The sequence below is a fragment of the Harpia harpyja genome, chromosome 3 (assembly GCF_026419915.1).
Source record: "Harpia harpyja isolate bHarHar1 chromosome 3, bHarHar1 primary haplotype, whole genome shotgun sequence".
NCBI classification, from domain to species: Eukaryota; Metazoa; Chordata; class Aves; order Accipitriformes; family Accipitridae; genus Harpia; species Harpia harpyja.
The window spans coordinates 10,069,280-10,089,266 of NC_068942.1; the positions used below are offsets into that span (position 1 = coordinate 10,069,280).

General features: G+C 40.2%; 1 long non-coding RNA gene across 2 annotated transcripts; it reads left to right on the top strand.

The window, feature by feature from the left end:
* Nucleotides 1–152: 152 nt before the first annotated feature.
* On the top strand, nt 153–19,594 carry LOC128139244 (uncharacterized). Of its 2 annotated transcripts, none has more exons than XR_008234287.1 (4): nt 153–439; nt 1,592–11,446; nt 14,051–14,789; nt 16,247–19,594. It is a non-coding gene; the product is annotated as an uncharacterized LOC128139244 (long non-coding RNA). The 2 variants fall into 2 exon arrangements; XR_008234286.1 differs by having other exon boundaries at nt 14,051–14,434.
* Nucleotides 19,595–19,987: the final 393 nt, after the last annotated feature.

Below are 19,987 nucleotides of genomic sequence, written 5' to 3' on the forward strand. Positions count from 1 at the left end.
CTGCTTCCTCGGGGAAGGCTTAGGAAGAGAGGGAGAGATGCATCTATCAGCGGTGACTCGGGGGCTAGCCAGGCTGCTGGGGCTTAGGCGGCGGATTTGTGGGAAGAGGACGGGATGAGAAATAACCGCACCTGGCAGCGGTGTTAGGAGAGGGGCTGGGTACCCCCGCAGGCTGCCGGAGCCCGTGGATGTTTGCACCGGGCGGGGAGGCTCCCCGCCGAGCTGCAATGGACGCTGCCCGCCGCTGGCCGCAGAGCGGAGCCGGAGCCGCCGCCGCCGCCGCCGCCGAGGGAGAGCTGCTCGCCCGGAGCCGGCCCGCAGCGCGCCCGGCGCCGAAGAGGGACGGGGGGGTCTCCTCTTCGGCAACGCTCCGGTGAACGTAGGCTCTGCAGCCGGCCGCCCAGATAGGTGGCATGGCAGCCACGGCTCGAGCGAATAGGTAAACGCCACTGTGTAGATGTGCTGTTTGGAGAAAAAAAAAATAATAATAAAAAAAATAGGAGGATGCGGATATTGGGCCTGGCGCTGCACGGGGAGATGCAATAGCCTCTTCTCATTCGCCTTGTGCGGCGCGGCGAGACGTAGTCTTGAGGAAAATGAAATCCTTACGTAAGGCGGGTTGGGTACCTGCTGGGTCGTGCATCGCCAGGCGCTGCCCCGCCAGAATTGCCTGGGTCTCTCCCTGCCATGCCGCAGCCTCTCGCTGCGGGGCCTGTCCTGAAACCAGACTTTTCGTCGGTGAGAGCTCTTGCGTTTAAGAGCTGCGTAGGTAGCATCGTGGAACAAACAAAAATCAATTACGTTCCAAACTCTGAAATTTAACTCGTTTCACTTGTTACCAAGCTTATGAGCCTGAAAGGAGAATGTATAAATCTACTTTGCCATCAAGCCCTAATAGCATTGCTTGAAACGTTTCTACATGGTTACTGTTTACTGCCTCACACCCTCCAAATATTTCTGATTTGTTTCTTCTCCTTACCCACAATGTGTTAATACGTTGCCTGAATATCCTAAAGATGTCGGTGTGCATACTCAAAAGGCAAATGTGCGTGTAAGAACTGTAGGCAAAACACAGAACGGGGTTGAGACATTTCTTGGATTTAATCTCGGTTTCTGGCTCTGCCTACGTTTTAGAGCAAGGCGATGAACTTTCTGCCTTGCTGCTTTTCTTCCCCTCTTCCCCATTCATCCTCAAATTAAGAACAAAACTTAAGTCACAGTTTTGCTGGGGAGATTATTTTTTTGAAGATAGATAAAAAATTGCTGTGCAATGTGAAACATTAATTATTGTAGGAGAAGCTGCAAATACTTACTATAGAGGCCCTGGTAAAAGCAAAAATAAAAGAGTACTTTATCATTCCCTGAAATAAAACTGCTATGTTTTCAGAAATCTGAGGTGCCTGCCTGTGTATGTCTTTGTGATGTGATAAAGTTTGTGTCAAGGTTTCTTTCCCTTTGGGAGAGGGGAGCCTGTAATAAGAACCCCCCACCCCACTCCCCACCCCCATTTCTCTTTCCTCCTTCTCCTTACCTGTTATCCCTCAGTGAAGGATGAGGACTGTGAAGCCTTGTTTCCCTTCTGTTGTTGCAGAACTCCTTGCATGAATCGGAAGGAAGCACCGGGAGCATTCGGTGATGTCCGTGGGAGGAAGGCACAAGCCACCACCAAGGCCCTTTTCCCTCCATCTTGAGCCTTCCGTGGTGATTTGCAGCAGCACAGGGAAGTACGAAGCACCGAGGGACTGATGTCAGTGTTTAAATCTGATTTCACTTCAGCATAAATGACCATGCAAGGTTCAGATCAGCGGAGGACCAGGGGTAGAATAGCAGAAGTACTTAAGGTGCCTCTTTTAAAAGTTCTCTTTTGTGTATCTAAAGATTAAGGAGCTATTTAGAAAAGATGACTCTGCACATGTGTTTTGTTTACTATCCTAACAGAAGATGATGGTCTGCATTATCTTACATGCTAGATACATCTTGGGTGAATCTGTATCACCTTATTGATTTCAGGGTAGCTCTATTAAGTTAGTTAAGGAACTAACCCAGCTAAGTTTTAAATAATTGGAATAATATTCTCCCTCTCTTTCGGTCAGATTTGCCCTTCATGCTACTTGTGTTTCATAATCCTCCTAGCTCTCTATTTCATCATTGCAAGACTAGCATCTCTATTGGAAAAAAAAAAAAAAAAAGAGGAGGAAAAAAACCCTTAAAAGATAGTCTTTTTACAATCCGATCTTTATTTTCATGTTTAAATAAATTTACGGCACAAACTCATCCTGTTTTTTTAATAGGCCAATTTAGTTTCATTTACTTACACTGGTATTTTTTAGAGCCAGAAGCTCTCAGGAAGAGAATGTGTTCGATGCACCAGAACCCTTTAGGGTTTTGATGAAAGATATGATATCATGAGTAACATCTCCACTTCTGTTATTCTTCTTACATTGTAGCGACAAGATTGAATCACCATTTTTAGCTATTCTTCAGCAGAACTCGTAGTCTATCAATGTGTCAGCTCAACAGCAGTTTTCTCTTCACACTAATGTGAACCAGAAGGTCCAGCTATCACTGATTTTGACAATTTTATTTTGTCTGAGATTGCGTGTATTGCAGAAGTTTGAAGAAAATGAATTATATGACCTATTATATTTTCCTAAAGATCTGCAAAACATAAAATATGTCATCTAAAACATTTCACGCTCATTTGTACCAGGTAACATTCCTAAGTTAGGTGTTTCATAAGCCTTAAGCTATAAGCACTATAAAATATTTGTGTGATAAATAACAAGTATAAGATCAAATGTGGGTCCCCTATTTTTTTGAATGCCTCAGATAGCTGTCTGTGGTGTTACATAATGCATCATAAAGAAATACGTGCCTTCATTCTCTTTAAATCACTCCAGCATAGATAGTACTAAGCCTTCCTTCAACTCCTTGTTATGCAAGTCCTTGCTACTGTTAATAGCTGTCAGCTCTGCATGGTTACTTAAAAAACAAGGTAACGGCAGACTTTTTGTAAAGCTCCTTCCATTTCTGGAATTTACGAGTCAGTTCCAGGTGCGTTGCTCCCTTTCTCAACTATAAACTAAATTATTATGAACAAACAGTTTTTTCCCCATTAGAAGAAAGTCCCATTCATTCCAGTACATCACAAGGTAATCTCTTTTTTTCTTTAGTTGCATCTATAAGCATATTATGAGTATCTGAATGCACTTGTCCGGTGTCAAAGCACAGTGGAACAGAGCAGAATGCAGTAATATTTTGAATGTCTGTTAGAAAATGCAGGCATATAACTAAGTACTGAAAAAACACGTAGCATAGTAAAAAATCCACAACCAATGTAGCAGAGCTGTTAGATAACAAAAAATCCATATAGGCATTAAGTACTATTATTGAAAGTAAAATCTATGTTATACAGTATAAGCAGCATTCAAGTGAAATTGATGAGACATCTATATAGAACAGAAAGAACCATTTTTTAAAGCTATGATGTTATGATGTTCTGTATTTCTTTACTTGGGAAATGGAATTTTCCTTGTCTTTTCGTAAAGGCATAAAATTAACAACAAGCACTTCAGAGAATTAGGTGCACTGCCTGATTTGTGGTGGGTTTTTTTTCCTCTGTCAAACGTAGAGATCATTGGTGGAAAAAAATCAGGAGAAACCTGTCTGGGTTTTCCAATATCATGGAGATCTTTCCAAGAACTCTGTCCTTTAACAAGGCCTCAGTTTTAAAGATACTGAAATAGGAATATCTCAAAATTTGTAATACTGGCTATATAAAGAAAAATTTTGCTCTCAGTTTATACTTGTAGAAGCATACGTGTAGTAACTCAGTGATGTGTCACCAGGAAAGGAGGGGTTTGTTTCATATTCTACTAATAGATGTATTAGTTTACCAATCCTCTATTGCATTTTTACATTTTTGTTACCTTTTTGTTGCTCTTGTAAATTTGGCGTACTAGCTTATTTGTTTATTTCCCTTTTCCTACTCAATTATTTTAAAAGGTTCAACTATATTATGTTCAGGGTTTGGTACGACACATGGAAAATATTTTTTTTATTCCTTTTGCAAGCAGTAGGTTGGTGGGAGGAGGTCTGCACTATAAAATAGTATACTTACTAAATTGTACTCCACTGGGAGATTAAATAAGAAAGAGCAGAACGGCTGAGACAAGTCATTTGTCACAGATGTTCATGCAGTTCTGGTATTTTGTTTAAAGCTGGATTCATCAAACATGATAAGGAGTAATTTCTGTCTGATATCAAGTTTCCATCCAAGGAGACTAAGTGGGTTAAGTTTAAACTGTGGTTTGAAAATACAGGGAAATGTTACTGGACAGTTGACAGCTTGATTCGGTAGCCAAAGTGGATGCAAGAAACAAAATTGGAGAATGCTATTTTTGCAGTGTCTAAAATATGTCAGTTCAGAAGTCAGCAGGAAAATGCATCACAAATATATTACTGTGGAGCAGAGTTATGTTAGCTACAAGATGCTTTTGTCTATGAAGCACAAAGATTTTACCATAAACATTTGAATTACGTAGATTATAAAGGGTACCGATGCTGTTGGAGAGCAAGTGTGAAATGTTCGTACGATAACCTCCGATACTTAAGTGGCATTTACTGACTGCTTTTACCGTATTTCATAAGTTTGTAACAGAATTTTAGTAATAACACTTAGTGAAAATGCACGAGGTAAGCACTAGTGTAATATTTATTTCGGTTTTTTTAGATAGGCTGATTATCATATTTATTAAAGTAGAATATAAATGAGAAGGCCCAGGACTAAGATTACTTTAAAAGGGAGATTTTTAAAAATGAGTATCAGACTCATTCTTAGTTTGTATTAGTTGCAATCTCTTTTAATATAATTTTCCCTTTTGTAAGTTCCTTTCTGTCTCTCTTCCTTCAGAAATACTATTCCCCTGCCCTGAAAGGGGGAAATGGAATGGCTACGATTGGCTTCTGTTTACTGGAGCAAAATGATTTTTTTCCCAAACTGAAATATATGCATTAATTTGCTAGACTACCAGCTATTTTCACCTATGGTACTTCTGAGAAATAGATAGTGATGTCCATTTTAAATGCAGCTTACTACGTTATAGCATCTGTAATCTAGCGTTTTTCTCTTTGGTAGTCAGATATACAGAATTGTCAGCCTGTTTGCGTTTAAGTACCTGAAAGCTGAATTGGAAAAAATATTTTTGATACAATAAGTTTGGCTTTTCAGTCTGTACTTCCTTTTGAGTTTTCTAAGTAAATGCTACATAGACTATCAGAAAAATCGAGGCTTACATAATCAAGCCATACATTTTTTCTACTGCCTCCCTTCCCCCACTTAGCTTTCATTTTACTCTGAAAAATGAAAAATTTTGAATAGAAAATTACTATGACATACTGCTTATATACACATTTTCATTAGACTGCATAGCTAAGCTATTCATATGTATTTAGTAAAAGAAAGCAGTAAGCAAAATATTAAAACCTTGAGGTGGCTAAACTTTAAAATTATAGTGATCATTAAATACAGCATTATCTAATATGATGTACCTAGCTGTGTAACAGTGAGTCTTCTTTCTTTGCATGGGGAATTAGGGAACTTCTGTGTATTTCTTATTCAAAAAGAAAAATAAGAATGTCGTACCCCATTTTTTTTACTCGTCGTAAAGCTGATGCTCCTTCGTAAGGGAGTTGGTTTTAATACCCAGCTTTCAGAGGGTGAGCAGTGATTATTGTTGACAAAATGTATAGCAAATGAATCAAAACTCCGTCCTGCTAGATAATTACAAATTGAATTAATTACAAAGAATAATATTAAAATTTTATCTAAATATGTTAACATGAACTCTTACCCATAGGTGGCAGTCAACTTTCACTGTAGTAGGGATGCCAAACTTTTGGTTCATGGTATTCATACTTATGCTGAAATAATTTTGGTGGGGTATGCGTATATGCATGTACGTAAGTATATACATGAATGTGTGTTGAGAGAGGGGGAAGGAGGTAAAATTAACCCTAGAATTAATTAGGAGGAATCTGAATTGTTATATGTAAGCAAAAGGAATTATATTCTGGAGAAAAGATCGAGGTAATTTTAAAACCACACAAACAATTTTTTATCTCTCCATTGCTGATGCTCATCTAAATGAAGTAGTGATAATTCAAAAACGAGCAGGTGCCCCTACAAATTGAGCAGAAAGGCAAGTATCTCACCAGCCTTAGAGAACACGACCCCATACCATGCCCAATGCTCCAAACTACATTTCTGTTTCGTCGCCCATTATCTGTAAATTACAGAAGTGCCACAGTGACGACACTCTGCCCTGGAAATCCCAGCAATAAGCTGCCTTAAACATTGAGCAAATACAGAAAAGGTGCTCTGGGTGAAGGTGTCCTTTCAGACGTGGAGAGCGAGCAAAACCTGTGGGCTGTGGTTCTCCTTCTCTTTCCGGAGCTGCCATTGACACTGCCTGCGAGAGCAGAGATCTGCTCAGTTTTGCCCTCAGCTTTGTTAGGGCTTTATGCGGTTTATGGGGATTTCCTTCTGCAATACTGCTAAGGAGGCGCTTGGGACCCCACCAAAAGTGGAGGGGTTAGAAGGAGCTAATAAGGCCAGATCATCTCAGTCTAAAACAAACAGAATTTGTGAAACTACACAAGTGACATACTAAAATGGTAGCGCTCTTCTGAGAAAAGAAGACCGAAAACTGAAATTCATGAGTAGGTAAAGTCATACTCTTTTTACTATTACAGCTACACTGGGACTCTCTTCAGTTAAGATTAATCTAATATTGTGTCAAGGTAGGCCACTGTACACATTTAGCAGAGGTCAGGAACTAGCATTTTACAAAATGGAAAATTGGAAAAATATACAATTATATGTTGCTACTACAGTGTTTTACTGTGATGCAAGATTAAGGGCTCAGAATTGAGCGGAATGGTGCAGTATTATTAAAACAGAAGGCCTAATTCTCCTTATGCAAGAGTCGCAGCAACACACATCATTGTATAAGCCAAAGCAGGCAGTACGATTTCATAGTCAAACAGGGTATTTCCACACACATGCAACCATGATGTGACTAATTAGATACTTGCATATGCACAGCCCCATTTGTTCCCCAACTGTAATAATTAGGAGGATTGCACTCCATGTTAATTTACACTCTTGTGTAACACTATTGAATACAAGATAGCAGGTGGTGATAAACTGGCTGGTGTGTAAATTTGATACGCATTTTGAAAATCAGAGCTTTCGTAGTCAGCTCTGACCTTGACGTAGGCAAGACTGGAGAAGACCTCCGCAGCCGTCAGGCCTGATCCCAGCTATTGCAGGCAGCCATGTTGCACTGTTCAACTTAATCGCAGAGGTACCAGACTCCATCTTGAAGCTACCCTTATCATGAGGTTGCTCCTCGTTTTCCATTCCTCTGAATAGTTGAAGATTTCAGATAATGTGTATCATGAGCAGCTGAACCTCTCGTGTTCTGCGAGGTCTTTGACTTCTGTTTAAAGAACACTTCTCTCTCCTGGTATAAAGTCGCTTCCAATCTGTCACCCCTTGAGCTTTCTTAGGTTACTGCCAAAACCTGCTCAGCCTCAGTTCAGCCAAAACAGCCATGCCATACCTGTCGTAGAGGAGGGTGCTTTTCCCTGACCATTCTTCTAACCTTCCTTTATGCCTTTTCCACTTTCAGTAAATCTCTTTTAACACGCAGGGTTAGAAGTAGACACATCGAGATAAGATGTTGCCAGGGCCTCTCGTGGTGGCATTAATACTTTCCTATCCCTGCTAGATATACAGCAACTAATATTTTGATTTTTTAAAATTTTTATATTCAGAACTGCCTGCTATCAACATCTCACAGGCCACGAGGACTGACCAAAACATCCAACTTACCTTTTTTATGGATGCTGATAGCAAAATTTCTTCTTACTCATTCCTAGTTTATGACCTTGACCTTTGCACTATTGTACTGGTATTGCATGACAAGAGTGTCAAAAGGCTTTTTTGTAAGAAGGGTGTCATCAGTTTCTTCCAAACTACAGGCTTCCTGTGAATTTTCTGGCGTGTCCAGATTTGTTCAGGAATCTTTACGCTTTGCACGACTACGGACGTGAGGTGGCACATGCACATGATACGGCGCAGGGCTTTACAGGTGAGCTAGCTTGGCTCATGAAACAGAGTTGTCTCTAGTATTACGTTACCTCAGGCACATCGTAGTGTGTTATTTCAGGTAAGCCTTCAGAAAGTTGTACAGTACGTCTGACTCGGTGTCATGCACTGGCTTCATTTGACAGTTCTGGGCGCAAGAGACAAAATTCTGAAGTATTTTTCCAGGATCAACAGAAGAGATGGACTTAGTGTCACATTATATTGTTTCTATTGATCTGTAGGTTAATCTCCAGTTCACAAGTTATGCCTGTGAGATTGAAGGGAGAGCAGGATGTACAAGAGTTGTGTGGCACTCTTGAATAACATGGAAAAATAAGAATTATTTTTTTTATAGAAGAATCTGGAGGGTTTCAGTGGTTGTGTTTCTGGAAGTTAAGTAACATTATGACTATCTCTAATTAAACAAGCAAAAATCTATTTTTCTTTCTTCTCTTTGTCTTCCCTTGGAACTTGCTCTATGAAATTTCTATTGTGGCATTTTTATATAGCAATTTTATTTGATATATTTTACTTCTGTGCTTGTGGGACCACTAAGAAACTTGACCACTGTGGTTTATCTTTATAGCGAAAATACCATACTGAAGAACTTTTGCTAGGTTTGGTGTATGCCGAGTTCCAGGATATTGAGTCAAGCCCAGCATGTAAAATTACTTTTGTGCCCTTTGTTATACGATATTGCAGCCCCTCTTTGTGCAAACAGTACCCCAGCTTGTCATCGGCTGATCTTTCCTAGGTTAAGGTAGTCAGTGAAAATAATTAGCAAGATCTGTCTGGGATCGTTCTTTAAGGATGTCCACTATCAACTTTCCTCTAGCCTGAGACTTCCCTTTCAAAACTACTTAGCAAGCTTTTATTCAAATTAAGAGTTAATTTAGTAATTGCTGTCTTCCTTAGGTTTTGGGGTTTTTTTTCCAAGCAGCATACTAACAAATGTTTTCCTGAAATGCAGTCAGATTAGGTCAACTCATTTCCTTGATGTAGAAAAGTAGGGTTTGGTGTTTTTTTTAAATGTCCAGCTAGTGTGCCATAACGTATTCTTAGGAAAGCTTTGTAGCGTTTTTCTTATTTTCTATTTATCCAATTTTATCATATGCTTCTTTGCATCCAAGTTCTTGGTGGGCGGTCCCAATTTTTCCCTTTTTAAACTCTGATTAATTCTGAAATCCTATTTGAGGTGGCTGCTCTTCTACTTGGATTCAAGGACCAATCTGTACAAATTTTCCCACCTAGAAATTAAGAAAGCCAGAATGAAACTAATTTTTTTTGCTATTTAATCTCCATCTAAAGGATTCATGGAGAAGGTCACTCACAGAGATGGTGGTTAAACATGGATTTTCTTGGAGTCTTTAGCATGTAGCTGAGAAGACCATAGACATAAGAGCCTCTAAATCCTGCAGTTTACTGCTCCAAGACTTTCACACTTCACTTCTAGTCCAGCCAAGGGCTGGTCATATCTTGGAGGTTTCATAAAGTCTTAAGAAGAAAGTGAACATAGCTAAACAACTTGGTTAAGGTTGCTATACATTAAAAGGCATCCTTTAAAAACCTGAGGTTACACCCAAATGAAGAAAACAGAAAAGAACTTCTATCTGGCAGGCTATATATGTAAAAATGCTATTAACTGTATCAAAAAATGAGTTCAAGGAAAAGCTCACTGGCTCACATGGCACTACATTTTAGCAATGGCTCTAGAGAAAGATACAGGTAACTACAGACCATTAGGCCTGATGACCAAGCCAGGTGAACTAGTTAAAGAAAAGAATTAGTGAACAAATGGGTAAGTAAGTGTGACTTAGGGAATGAAACAGGCAGCTTTTGTGAAGGGAAGCGATGCCTTGCAAGTCCCCCTGTACAGGGAGAGGAGGTCTGGTCGACACCCCTACAAACAATTTAAAAAAGACATTTGGCATTGTCCTGCTCTCGGCTGGGATAGAGTTAATTTTCTTTCTAGTGGCTGGTATAGTGCTGTGTTTTGGGTTCAGTATGAGAAGAATGTTGATAACGCACTGATGTTTTCAGTTGTTGCTAAGTAGCATTTACACTAAGTCAAGGATTTTTCAGCTTCTCATGCCCAGGCAGCAAGAAGGCTGGAGGGGCACAAGAAGTTGGGAGGGGACACAGCCAGGGCAGCTGACCCAAACTGGCCAAAGGGGTATTCCATACCATGTGATGTCATGCCCAGTATATAAACTGGGGGGAGTGGGCCTGGGAGGGATCGCTGCTCAGGAACTACCTGGGCATCAGTCAGCGGGTGGTGAGCAACTGCATTGTGCATCACTTGTTTTGTATATTTTAATTCTTTTATTATTATTATTATTATCATTATCATTATTATTTTCTTCCTTGTCTGTCCTATTAAACTGTCTTTATCTCAACCTACGTGTTTTACTTTTTTTTCCGATTCTCTCCCCCATCCTGCTGGGGGGGAGAGGAGTGAGCGAGCAGCTGCGTGGTGCTTAGTTGCTGACTGGGGTTAAACTACGACAGACATCTTTTACCAAAGGCTCTCAAAGAAATTAAGCTGCATGGGCAAAGAGGCAGCTTCTCACGTGGACAAATAACACATGAAAAGAGAGAAAGCAAAGGACAGAAATGAACGCTCACTTTTCATGGTGATGGGAGACAAAGAGCAGAGCCCCTCCACTGGCATTATACAGCGTGCTCAGAAATGTTCTGGGAAGGAGCATGAACAAAAGTTGCAGAGATTACTGTCAACACAAAGACAGGACGAGGGAAAACACCGTGAAGCTGAGTGACTGAGGAACAAAACAGCAGATGAACCTCGGTGTAGATAACTGCACTGTGACACACAAGGGGAAATGAGGGGGTCTCAGCTGGCTGTTACCCTTCCGGAGCAGCGTCGTGGGGCTGTAATAGATGCTTCCACGAAAACATCAATGTGCTGCTTGGCAGCGGATCAAAAAGCAAGCAAAGTGTTAGGAATTACAAAGAAAGGGACAGGGAACAAAATAAAAAAACCCCACCATGATTATGGTGCTCTGTAAAACTTTTCTTCCACTTTCCAAGCCTTGCACATGTTTCTTTGGCCTGGCTGCCTTTAACATAAATGCATAGCAACGTGTGTTTAAAAAACATTGCAAAATCAAAGCTAGAAAGCCAATATCAGACAAACAAACAAAACCCACTGTACTAAAAGAAGACAACAGTTTGCTTCACAGGCCTCTCCCCCACCTTCAGAAAGGCCAAGAGGAAAAGAAACAGCATAAGAGGGTAGCCGTGGCACTGCTGGAAACATACCAAGGAGTGATGAAGGTGAGTATGTAGAATTGGCTGATTATACTTCGACCCTTATTTGCACCTCTCTTCTTCTCTTTTATCCTTCTAGATCAAATCTATTAATAATGGTAAAGCAGTTGTTACAATGCCACGCTAAAAATCATTAGTAAGCAGGAGAGCGCATTGTGGCCAGGGTTGTAACACACAAAACACTGGGCAAAAGAGATGTGACGGCAGACTGTTGGCATGGTTTTCTATATGAGGCAACTGGGAGTACCTCAGAAATGGGGGTTATTTAAGATGCTCATTAATGACCCTGTACCAATGAGGCAACCCATGTATCAACTCTACTGGTGAAATCTGCTAACAAGGCAAGAGCTGGGAGTCGCTCTCGGTACGGAAGAGGACTACGTTGTTACAGTGAACGGCTGTGTCCACTCCGTTAATAAAAGCGGGTAAAAATGTAATTAAAACCCATGTCTGCACGCTAAGGAACTAGTAGGAGTTTCAACTACAGATGGGAGCTTACAAGTTAGACTCTCCGAGACAGACATGAGGGTCTGCAAAGGTCGTGGGATGACCCCGTGGGGCACTGGAGTGATGCAGCTGGAAAAGAAGCAAATGCAGGTGTAGGGTATAGCAAGTGCCTATGCGGGATTTCCAGTATCTGCTTTCCCGACCAAATCGCATCTGCGGCATCGTTCGTGATTCGGGTCACTTGTGCTCAGGAAATGTGAAACATAAGCACATGCATAAAGCTGTTCAGGACAAGATGGAGCGTGTCTTGTGGGAACTGGTTAAAAAGTGTTGCATTCGTTAACCAAAGATGCGCAGGGAGGGGGGATTTTTTTGGAAGGGCTTTTGTTTTCCGTCTCCCACGGCATTTCCCGTCCGTGCTGCTCAGGTACGTGTGGAAAACTGAAGGTGAGGAGGAAGCAGGGCTGGATGCACTTACCAGCTCCTCTGCAAGGCATGGAGAGTGATTGCGGGAACTGGTGTTCAGCCAACGGGTCTGCCATATGCATAATGGATGGTAACACTTTTCACCACTGTAAGGCAGCAGCAAATATTTTTGAGCGTGGTGGTCAATTTTGTCCTCTAGCATCTAATTGAACATCAGTAAATATGTTATTAAGATGCTTGACAGTGTGCTCTTTTGCAATCAAGGCCAAGATGTAGCCAGATACTCATTTTAATCTCTCCAGACACATTTCTAATGAATTTTTGCAATTCCTAGAGGAAAGGTCCCTGGTCTGAAGTGGGACACCTGGATGATAAAAGCAAATTATAATTAATAATATATTGTGTTTATGATGTCAGATTGTCATCTAAAGGCAGTGGTAAAACCTTGTAGTATAGGTCACTGCTAGAATCCTATTAATAAAATTGCTTACTTTAAATCACTCCCAAGGCATAAGGTAGAATGTTCTGTGTTGGCAGTGCTTTCTCTTGAATATATTTAACTCCCTGTTTATGGTCTATCAAGAAACCACCCAATACTGAGAAAAACTGTATTTTGAATTAACTCCATTGTATTGCAGTGTTTTTGTTAGCATTCTGTCCTTTGAAGATATGGACGAACTTCCTTTCTACTTACCAGAAATATGGCACAAGGTCAAGGCTCTATAGCTATTGCAGAGCCCAACTACAGAAGAAAGCTATACCTACTTAGGCTTAGTATACTGTCTCCTTGACTACTCAGTCCTCTATTTCTTTGAGTAATCAATCCATACTTCTACAATGGCAACTTTTTGATCTTCTGTTTTCTGCTGGGCTGGAGGAACATTTTTACTCCAGTTTTTTGGAGTAAAATTTACAAATTTTACTAAAAAAGTGTGCTGAGTTCTACCACATATGAAAGCCAATCATAGCAGCGTATCCTACAGAAATGGATTTTAGTTCTTATTTAAATTCACATTTCTAATCAACCTAATTTTACTACAAAAGCATTTTGTTTTCCTTTGACCCCTAGATTTTCTTATTCTTTTTGAACTATTGAAACAGGAAGGATGGAATCCTGGCCCCTTTGCAGTGCTGGAAAATATGCAGAGATCTACACTGAGATGAGGGCCCAAGGTGTTCAAAGCTCAAACGAAAACTGTTTGGGTAGTGTCGTTAGCTTTGAGCAGTCTTCTCAACATTTTACTTCAGAAAACTACATAACCAATTTAGAAGAAAAAATAAAAATCCGTTTATCACCTTGTGCAGTGTAACCACAAAGGGTTTGAGTAATAATAATAATAAAAAAGACTGAATTATGTATTTTAGTGGTCTGCCTTTTTTTTTCAATTCTATACTTACTACCATTGTTAGTTGATTCTTACATGTGTGAAAGCATACATGTGTTTTAGTCTGAGGGGGGCTATGGCATGGCTTCTGGAAAAAAAATAGGTGCAACAGTTTTGCAGACAATTATCTAATATTTCACAAACTCCAAATAGCTCCTGAATGGTAGACCTGAGTTAGAAGACATAAACATTGACTGCAATAAGGTATTTATCAGGAAAGCCTGAAGCGACGTATGAGGGACTGATTTCCAGTAAATCATTATTATCAAATATGAGTAGATTTTCCATTTATTAATTACTACAGCCTTTGGACATTCATCCTTGACCTATAGATTATTTTACTTTTTTTTAGGAGACAGCAGAATGTGAAACCTTTATTATCGTTATAATGTGGCAAAAAATAAAAGGAATCAGTTAAGCAACTGCAATCAAGGTGGTAATACGACAAGTCTATTTGAGCAGCAGATACCCAGAAGAGCACACCTTCTGTGCCATAAACCCAGGCAGAGCACAAATGCTCAAAAGCAGTTGTTGAACTGAAGCATATGGACCTCCTAAGAAACCGGGATTCCTGTGGTGCCTACCTATGCCACGGTCCTTTTCCTTCCAGAGGTCTCTCGGAGAAGTTGCCCGCTGTCACCCAGCAGGCCAGCAGCAGGGCAGGGCTCGTGTCCCCTGAGCCCCGTCCCACCGAGCGGGAGCAGACCGAGTGCCTGGCCCTTTTGGCCAGGTGAAGGTGGGTGAGTGCGACATGACTTAACTTCAGACTGGGTGCGATGCAAGCTGAAAGCAAAATACTCACGATGTCCCCTTTCTGTCGGGGAGCTTAATGAAAGTCCCACTGCCAACTGCAAAATCTGGAGGCCTGATTTGAAGGGTGCCACTCTTTAACCTTGGGGCATGGCCATAGAGATAAAAGCAGAGAGTGGCAGAGTATAGTAATCTTCAGGACGTGTGGCATCGTTATCCTCAGATGCTGCATAAGCCTGGTACAGTAGCTCCTACCGTATCTTGTTTTGAACTTGAACTATACCTTCTTTAGGGCAGAGAAAAGTTTTCAAAATTGCCTGAACATCATAGCATTTTTAAAGGTATAATTTTCAGCTCTTCCATTGACTGTTTTTTGGGCAAGTCAGTAGTTCACTTTCCCCTGATTTATTTGTCTGTATCATAGGGATAACTGTATTTGCCTGCTAGCGTGAAATGCTGGAGGCTTCTGCAATTTCTGTAGTTTCGGACTGCGGTTTATGTTGATGGGGAGCAGTATCCTCAGATTACAAATATATTCATTTCCTTCCTGGAGCAGGAGGTTTTCAGGAAATAAAAGCCCATTCCTAATCAGGCAGGAAAATGAGGGCAGCATGACATATCCAAAATGAGACAAAATATATGCAATTTTAATATAAGTTGCCCATGTAAGTGTGTTGACTTTGCTTTTTGGGCAACAAGGAAATATGAAAAATGATAATATTATTTGACTCAAATTATATAAAATTCTATTTTGTAGTAGAGTTAAACCAGCCCCACTGGGTATGGATAGCCAGGATTTAAGAAGAGGCCAAGGCCACCTAGAAGCAGGATTCGTCTGCTGGGGGTCACTCAAAGACTATTCAGCTAAAACCTTTCCATTTCCAATAATCTTCTCTGAAACCAGGTCTCATCTGGCACAGCCAGGGACTGGACTAACTTTGCCATCTTTTGCACTCCCCCACACTTGCACGATTCCTGGATTGCCAAACCCAACACATTGGTTAAATGTTTTTTAAGTGAATAGCCTAGCAGTAAGAATTGCCTCCCAGACTAACCACAGTCTGTTGGAAATCCCAACAGACACATCCTTGTTTGGAGCAATCATTCTCCTCTTAGTATTACTCTCAATTTCATTTAAGTATTCATCCAAGTCTATAGCCACTGCTAAAAGCTGTCCATACAGATCCGTTAACAAAAAATTTTGGATTCACCTCACCCATCTTTAAACATCCACAGCGCACACCTCTTCTTCTCTGAACTCCCCTTATATTTCTGAAAGAGAAATAAGTACCAGGTCATCTCAGTTGGAATGAGGGATCTGAAGTATGTCGCGGGAGCTGTGCTCCAGAAAGGCCATTTTTTCCCATTGCCGAAAGGGAGGCTGCACAATTTGTTGGGATCGCAAGTGTTTTGATGTGATGCATCACAGGAACAGGTTTTTTTCATGTGATGTTTAAATTCTGTCTCATTTGCACCCGTTCTTTCTCACTAATAACAGTGGAGCTGCACAAGCATACTTAAAGACAAGTTGTGGTCCATTATCTCAGTATGTTAATGAACTCTGATTTTTTTCTATATTTCATGCCAAAAAAGCTGGGTATGGGGAAGAATACAAAACTATCTTGTTCATCAGATTTGCCTTCTGCTCAGGGATACAAGGAGGCTTTCACTGGCTGCAGAACATATTTTATTCATTTCATAGATTTTGGTTTGCATGTGATACAAGTATTTGTTTTGCTGGATTTCAAAACTTCTGGAGAAAAACAAAGAAAATGTTTCCACCTAAATGTCTTTCCAGAAAACAAGCAAACAAACCGAAGAGCCAAGATCTCCAGCTCGGCGCCACTCAGCTGACATCAGCCTCTTTGCACAAGGAGGGAGCGTAGCCTGGACCTGCTGTAGCTGTATCACTACAGATGAAAAACAAAAGCAAGATTTCCACCGACCAGGGTTTTTGTCTGAAAAGGACATCTGCTTTCTGTACGCATACTAGCACCACCTGAGCGATGGGGCAAGTTTTATTTCCTGGTGACACGTATGAAACACCCTCTAGGTGCAAGAAAACAGGGTAAGATTGGAAGAAACAAGAAGAAGAGGAAAGCATGGAGTATTAACTGCAAATGAACGGGGCAGTCCTTAGGAGGATAATTTTCTCCTTTTAAATCTGGTGCCCATATTAAAATTTCTCCCAGCAGCACGTGCATGACTGATACTTACTCAGCTGATAGCGCAAAGCAACAGTGACCCTGGCACCAATGCCGAGGCAATATTTACAAAAGGATGAACTATTTTCGAACAATGTCTCCAATGTACTAAGCACAAACAGGCTTTTCTTCAACATCAGGCATGCACGTTGTCTCGTTCCAACGATTTTGTTCATGTACAAATGTATTCATTGTGGACAATGCAAGGAAAATGTCATTCTCTATTTATATCCCAGTTTCCCTTTGTCCTCTTTACAGTATCTCGGGGCAGTGATGCAGAGCAGAGTCTTGCTCTAAACTCATGCTATTTTCCTCCCTGTCTTCCTCCGAAGCTCTCGCAGTCGCGGAGCCGCAGAGAGTTAAAAGCAGCAGATTTTTTTTTTTTTTTTTGAGACACAAAGATTGGTCTCTCTCCCTCCTCTCTCCCTCCACCTCCCAACAGAGAAGATCTAAGTCCTGCCTCTTGCTCCATCACTCAGAGCACATAATGGTCTTGGCAGCGGAGGATATGGTGGTAGCAGCGTTTTGAGCTATGTAAGTGGATGCACCTGGCACATCAGCGTGAATAGGCGATGTTAAGGCAATTCTCCCCCAGTAATGTATGAAACCATCCACTTCATGAACAGCCTTTCTGTGATAAAGGCTGCCTTTTTGTTGACTTGGATAAGTTCCCCAGTATGGTCAAAACAGAATAATGGAGGACTTTGAAAGAAGGGCCCTTGCACAGAAAATAATTAATCTAGCAGCGGAGGGGCAGGGAGAAAGATTTAGTGACACTTGAACACAAAAAACAAACCCCAAGTCTTAGGGCTAAACTAAAAGCATGGGTGCAGACTCGCACTGTGTTTTCATTGTAGAACAAATCATCTGTCCTGAAAGCATCGTTCTTGGGCAGGTTGGCCACCTTTTTGGGTAGGAATTAGGAACATTATTTCAAGTGACATTTCAGGGAAAGGCTGTTTTGCCTTTCAAGTATCGTCTGATTTTCTCCAGGGTGGCAATTTCCACTGCTCTCAAGTGTGGCATTCAACTCTGGTAAGCTTCAGTTTATTGGTAAACTGATAAGCATCATTTTAGTACATTTAAGCACATCCTAAAAAAATCAATTGATAAAACTCCTACTTCTACACTTAAAATCACTTTAAATTGGAAGCTCAACCTTAAGTGGAATTTGCCTTTAATAGATTTCTGCAATCTTTCCAACTATGTGTATACAAAGAAAATATTCATACATGCCTCAGATGCAACAGTGAAATGAATATAACGCATTCCACAAGAAATAGAAAAACGTGCATTTCTGAAGAAAGCACATGTGACTGTTTTCCAATGTGAGACTTCTGAGGCCGGTACACCCACTTGAATGGATCTCCCAGTAAAGAACTTCCTTTATACCCAGGATTCATATCCAATTCACTGTCAAGCATCAAAACATTCACTGATCCTTATAGACTTTGTAAAAAATTCACTCTTTTTTCCCCAGATAAAATATCTCAATCAGGTTGAAGCAATTTTGTTCTCTGAAAGAAAAGTTTGAGGCTTAATGAATATTACTAGATGAAAAATTTTTAACCATATAATGCATTTTAGATAAAGGTTATATATAACACCAAATAAATGAACTCTTCTTGTAATTCGTACTTCTAATAATGCATGATTTTATATGCTTTAGCACATAAAAGATTAGACAGCTTTAAAATTTGAGCAGTGAAACTTTTAGCACAGCATGAGATGAAGATAAGGAGTATTCAGTCACTGAAAACATCTTTCCTTCATCACTGTCTTTCTCATCCTGAAGGAATTTTAAAATTGCAATTGAGCAATTCTTAACTACTGGACAAAAATAACTTCTATTAGCTGGAAAACATTAAGATCTTTCAACTTTAGGGTATAGAGATAAACTGTCATGTGAGTGCATGCCTTATCATTCCCATGAATTGAAGTTTGACAAAGGTTGGTAATGCTGACATTTGGAGAGATGATTAAACCCCCTGAATGATTGAAAGCTATGCATAACCCTCAAGATTAAATGCTCATCTATTGTGGATGTATGCAATATATATGATTTCAACAGTTAGCTGGCAGCAATCATTCATTCTCTTTTTTCATTAAATTTTTAGAAAGTAGCATCTCCTAAAGTTAATATTGGCATCTCCAAATAAGGTTAGTATTGAAATTCAAATAATTTGGTTGTAATCTAGTTTTGGGGGTGTTTGGTTTTTTTTTCCCCCCCAAAATGCCTAACATTGCTTCATTACCATATTGAAAACACTCAGACAAACAACTGATTAGTCCTCTTTCAGATAATGAAAAACGTTTGGAAGTGTTTTAATACCATTTGAGTCTCTAGTGAACAGCGTGAAAAATATGCTCTTTTCAGCAAAGTTTTTAAAACTGTTTTCTCAATTTGCGAAGAGTTTCACTATATACGTGTCAATACAGAAGACCTTTTCTGTCAAAACGTGTCATTTTATCTAAGGGCAAGTCTTGGAAAATGCTGCTTAGCAAGTTCTTTTAATCAGATGATATATAATGAATGATTGCAGCTAACAATATTTTATGCTTTTGTTGGTTCTGCAGCAACCAGTGTTACTGTTTTTTGTAATTTCACATTTCTTAGCAACAAAAAAGTTTAACTTCTGTTGTTGGAAGCTATACTAGGATTATTTTCACAATCTGCTCAATTTGTCTGTTCTTACATCTGACAATCCACCATAAGCAACTGAGAAACATTTTCTGCACAAGCTACATTAAGCCTCATGACAGTTATTGCTATCTTGGCTGATCCATTCAAAACCGTTTCTCCACTTAATCCAAAAACCTAAAGCTCTTTTTTTTTAGGCTGCGTATCTTGCCTTGTGGAAGGTGTGTTACCACTACAGTCATGGTCAGAATCCAGGTACAGATGCAACATGATCGAATAAAGTTACATAGACTCAACATTAGGTTATAATCACTCTGATTATTCCCACTCTCTGCTGGGTCATTACACCCCTGGAGACCATGCTAGACCTACAGGCAGTACTGAGCCTATTATAAAAGTGTGTGGTCATCATTTTTAGATACTAAAATTTTGCATATGAGATGATGCTAACTGCAGTTCTTCTAGTGTCACCACCTCTAGTCTAGGCACATATTTAAACTGTATCTTTTTACATTTCGGTGATAGTTCTGTTTGCAAAGAAATTTAGGGTTTGTTGGGTTTAAAAGTACCATATGGATGTAACGCCTGAAGTAAGGAGAGGGTTTGGGAAATAAGAGAGATTTCAGCAGAGACGGCGGTTCAGCATCTGAGAAATCCTTCTGGGAGAGTGAATACTTAGCACTTTTCATAGTAG